The sequence below is a fragment of the Neltuma alba genome, unplaced genomic scaffold (assembly GCF_004799145.2).
Source record: "Neltuma alba isolate B1F8T4 unplaced genomic scaffold, ASM479914v2 tig00012617_pilon, whole genome shotgun sequence".
Classification (NCBI taxonomy): Eukaryota; Viridiplantae; Streptophyta; class Magnoliopsida; order Fabales; family Fabaceae; genus Neltuma; species Neltuma alba.
The window spans coordinates 128,686-134,031 of record NW_021637059.1 but is presented as its reverse complement, the minus strand read 5'-3'; positions in this window follow the sequence as shown (position 1 = coordinate 134,031).

The following is a 5,346-nucleotide window of genomic DNA, read 5'->3' as shown; positions in this document are numbered from 1 at the left end:
CTCTCTGATCCGCAACTACAGTAAAAAAACTTGGTTTATTATAAACACTAGCCAGTCGCTCTTTTGTGTGTGTGTCTACACACGCGTAGATTTATATATTAATAAAATATGATTGTGATGGTTGCTAGGTGCATCGGTAAAATGGATGTTTCATGCGAATGTCAAATTATAAGTGGAATTTGTATTATTAGGGAGGCTCATATCAATGTCATAATAAAAAAGACAATTTATTATTTCATGTTAAGCATAAATATCATCAATAAAATTAAACTAAATAGGGGATACTTATGTTGAGAGAACTTTAAACTAAATATTAGGAAGAAAATTATATTTTCAGCTTATTTTGATGAGTGTATACATATACACATATATATCTACTATAAGAAAAAACTTTCAGTAATGACTTTCAAAAGCAATATCGTCGCTAAAAGTGTATTTTTAGCCGTGACTTTTTAGAGTCGCCGCTAAAGGTCAATTTCAAAAGTGATACTTTTAGCGGTGACTCCTAATGTCACCATTGAAAGGGAATTTAGTGGCGACAATTATTGTTGCCACTAAAAAAAGCTTTTAGCAACGATTCAACATGTCGCCGCTAAAAGCACCTTTTAGCAATGACATTTTGGTCGCTCCTAAAGGGTAGTTTCAGCTGTGATTTTTTGTTGCCGTTGAAAGTTTATTTTAACTTTTTATTATTATTTTCAGTTTTTTAATAAAAATATCATATTTAAATAATAATTTTGTTTATTAATGTGATTTGTTATGACAAAATAAAGTATTTTTACATATTGTTGTGTTAGAAAAAGAGAAAGAGAGGGTTAGATAGACAATATGGTGTGTGTGAGAGTAAAAGAGAGGGAAGGAGGAAAGCATGAGTGTGTGTATGAAAGTGAGATGTGTCACACCCCAAGTTTTGGGCCTAAGAATACATGGGTTAGCCTAAGATATATAGGTGGGCTACTAAATCCCTATGAGCAGGAGTCCCAGAAATGCAAAAGGAATGTTGAAGTGTTTTAGGGACTAAACTGTAAATAGAGAAATGTAAAGAAAGTTAGAAGCTCCAGTGAAGTCTCGAGACCCAGAAATGAGAAAAGAGGTTAGTTTAGACCAAGGTTATGATAGAGGCCATAACAGGGTGATTTATGAGGTTTACTTGGCCAGGGGCAAAACCGTAATTTTGGAAAAGTTTCACGCCAGGAATGGGTAAAAATGGAAGTAATACCCAAAAATTCTAGAAAATTCCAGAAAATGGAAAATGACATTTTAAGGCCTGTATATGAGGAGAAATGATGAAAATGCCCTTGGGTTGACTTAAAAGGAATTTATAAGTTTATGGCTCAGTTTGAGATGTATAGGTAGATTTAATTGTTTGAGTCATAAGGGAAACCTCAGAAAATTATGGTAAAATGGGGACATATGATCTAAGAGGCTATAGAATTTATAAAATTAGTCTCAATCCTAAAAGGCCAGCAGAATGGCTTTAATATTTTTTTAGGCCAGAACCGCAGTTTATGGATTTGTTATGGGAAATTTAAAAGAAATACTTATGGTCTAAGTTATGATTTGAGAAAATTATATATTTTCTACAGAATTAAACAAATTTTATGGTATAAATAGATAAATTTTTGGAGTTCAGGATTGGATAAAATGCTCCAATCAAATGTTAAATAATTAATGTCCCATAATTAGGAGACAAAGTTAGAAAATATCTCAGATATTTTGAGGAAGACAAGTTCAACTTGAATTCTCTTCTTCTTTCTCATATGCTTCATTTATGAGGGTGATGAGTCATCATATGAGTTACCAGAGATATTTTATGGGCAATAGAAAAATTAGAATGCAATACGGGTAAGTGTTAGACAGTTCTCTATCTACCCAGTAGAGCAAAATTTCTACTATGTGACTCAATAAGGTTGGCTAATTGGTCAATAGTGTTGACTATTTTTTCCCCTCTGCTCCTCTAAGGTGGCATCATATATGTGCCTTTTATTGGCCAATGTCAATTATTAAAAATACCTAGAGATCTCAAAAAATTGTGAAAAATTAAAGGAAATTCATTTAGGAATTATGGAGATTTATAAAATTATTTTCAACCTAAATGATGAGGAGGTTAACTTTAATTGAATTTAAAGCTAAATTAATATCGGTAGATTGTCCGTTTTTACGGAAACAGAAATTTAAAGAGTTATATGGGGAGAAAAATTATGAAATTAATCAAGAAAGTTCCCTTTACTGAGATATAATTAATGGTGATCTAATATAAGAATCCTGAGATACTAGAATTTTTCCGCTATCAGATAAAATATACCAATATTATATTACGATTCAGTAGACGATTCAGTAGACTGTTAGGACACCGAGATGGTAAAATTTCTGACAGAATGTCAAGGACACATGTCACACCCAAATTAGCCAAGAAAGGCAAAAAGAAAATAAAAAGAAAAAGGAAAAGAAAATACTAAATCAAGTTAGATTAAAATTTAATTAAGGATAAGTAAAATGATTATGGTTAAGTCATTTTCCATAAGATTGTGACACGTGGCAAACATGGTTCATTAGATGGCTAGGATTTAACCATATATCTTTGAAAGGTCAAAAGTTTCTAGAAGGGTAATTAGCCAAGTTAATCAAGGAATTAGGAGAGTTAACCTTGATTAAAGCCTAATTAATCTTAATGGATAAGAAAGATGACATAAGCCCTAATGACTCACCATCCAAGTGTCAACATATTAAGCCACATAGCCTAAGATTTATACATGTGGAAAGAGGTAAAAATTGGAGGGCTAAGATTAAGTCTTATGCAAGAAGGGAAAATGTGGAATTAATGAAAAAGGAAGCCTATAAATACCCCCTCCCACATGTTCATTTTGTCTGAAACCTTTCAAGTAGGAAACCTCTTGCAAATTTTCGTTAGAAAGAGAAGATTTCTAGTGAGAGAAAGTCATTTGGAAGCAAGGTAAGCTTCTACAACTCTCCTATTTCAAGTATAATAATGATATGTGGATTTTATACTATTTTAATGATGATGGAAAGTCATTTTCCTAAGAAAAAGTGCTGCCCAAATTTTATCAAAATGATAGGGAATGGTTTAGATGAAGTATGGTTAAAGGTTAAGGATTAAGTGATTAGATGTTAGTTTTGTTGAGAATCCTTTTCCCTATAATTATATATATGGTTCGCCAAATTGAGAAATGTAGGAGGGAAGATATTTCAATTCAATTTGATGCTTCCAATGAGTTTAAAGATGATTTAGTGTAGGTATATACCAAGAAAGGGATGTTGGAAGCATTAAAAATTGAAATGAAAATTTTGAACCTATTTATTCCTATGGTTCGGCCAAGTCAAGTTCAATGGGAAGGGATTGGATTTTCATAAAACTAAAATGATAAATGGATTCTACATGAAAAATTATGTAGGAAAGGCCCAAGAAAGTTCAAGAATCAAAGCTAGAAAAATAAACCCTAAGAGTCAAGAAAAAAGGGGTTTAAGGGGTTATGTTAAGTTATGGAGTTGAAGTAATGCTTAATGTTGTGTCATTGGTTGCCTAATAGGCTATACACAACAAAAGGGCAAAGATCTAGTCAAGAGAAAAGAGTTCAAGAGGAAGGAAGCCAACAAGGTAGCTTTTGCATTCCATTGCTTGTTAGAGTTACTATACATTGTATGTTCATTGCTATATGCTATGATGTTATCCCATGATGCCTCCATGCATGTATACCTTAGTTTATGCCAGGTTGAGATGATATGTTATGTTATGATGTTATGTTTTTCCATGGCAAGTACATAATACTCAAGTATGTATGTATGCATGTAGCTTGAATTGCATTGTGATGTGTAACCATAGTAATGTATGCAATGTGCTACTAAGATTCCTAAGAATCTTACCCCCATACTTAACAAACCCTGAGGCCTTCAACCTACAAGAGCAAAGAAAAAAAAGTAGCTATAGTGGAGAGTTAAGTTTGCCTCAAGAAGAAGAAGAAGAAGAGAGAATGAAGAAAAACCTTATGTTGGATAAACGTAATTAAGAGTATGCTTTAAGGTTTTAAGTTATGGATATATGCTAGCTTATGTGTTAATATGTGAAAGCATGCTAGTGTTGTCCAATATGCATGATTATATGGTAGGAGAATTAGTATGCAAGTAATTGGTCAAGTAAGACAATTTATCCTTCCAAGGGGGATAAAAGTCAACATTATGGACATAAACTTTGACCAAAGTCAAATTAAGCAATCGAGTGAATATAACCATGAGATTCAGTGAGCAAATAGATGGGATTTTTCTCTTTAAGATGAGAGTTGGTTCACTTGAATCTGATAACCACACAAGAAGTTATGTCTTTTCAAAGTTGGGCTAAAATAAGTGAAAATAAAAAAATGACCATATGAACAGTAACTTTTCCAAGAAACACTGGGCTCAAATTTTAAGGCAATCAGTTCGGAAACTATTTTCTTTCAAAATTTTATCCAAAGAGCTTTCCATAGAACTTGGAATCACTTGATTTCAATTTTTCTACAATTAGTTATGAATTTTTGAAGTTTGCCACATTTTTGGGTTACAATGTATAGTAATCCACAAAAGAAAATTTTCAAACTTGATTTTTCATAACTTATAGTCTTCAAAAGTAATTCCAAATGCTTCCGCAAGGCAAATTAATTAGTATAAACTTAATGTGTTACAAGATGTTATAATTATGTGTGTGTGTGAGAAAGTTAAATAATCACTATTTTCATATTTCATATTATAAATATAAATAATATAATAGCTTAAATAATTAGATATAAATATAACAAATAATATTGTATGAATTATTTTTTTATACAAAATGGATATTATAAATAAATATTTTAATCAAATAAGAAAAGTAAATATAAATATTTAGTAATACTATTATTATTTAGCAATATTTAATATAAGAGCCTTTAGCGGCAATATTTTTAGTCACTGATAAGGTAGTTTCAAAAGTCACCACTAAAAGTTTATTTTAATATTTTATTATTATATATATATTTGATTTTATAATAATTATCACCAAATTCATTCCAACTCAATGACAAGTAGAACGGATGCAAAAGGAGGAGTTCAGAAATTTGAACCATGGAAGAATCATATTTATGGTGATAATATCCAGTTGGTGACGTGGTGTGTCAAGGTGTGGACATGTGGCATAGGCGAGGTGGAGAGTGACGTGGCGACATCTGACGACCAGTGTTGAGGTGGTGACAATTGATTGCCAGTCGGTGATGATGTGGCAGCGACTGACGGTGGTCCTATTTTCTCCGATGACACTTTTAGTGGAGACTTTTGTGTCGCCCCTGAAATTTTACTTTCAACAGCACCTCTTTTTTA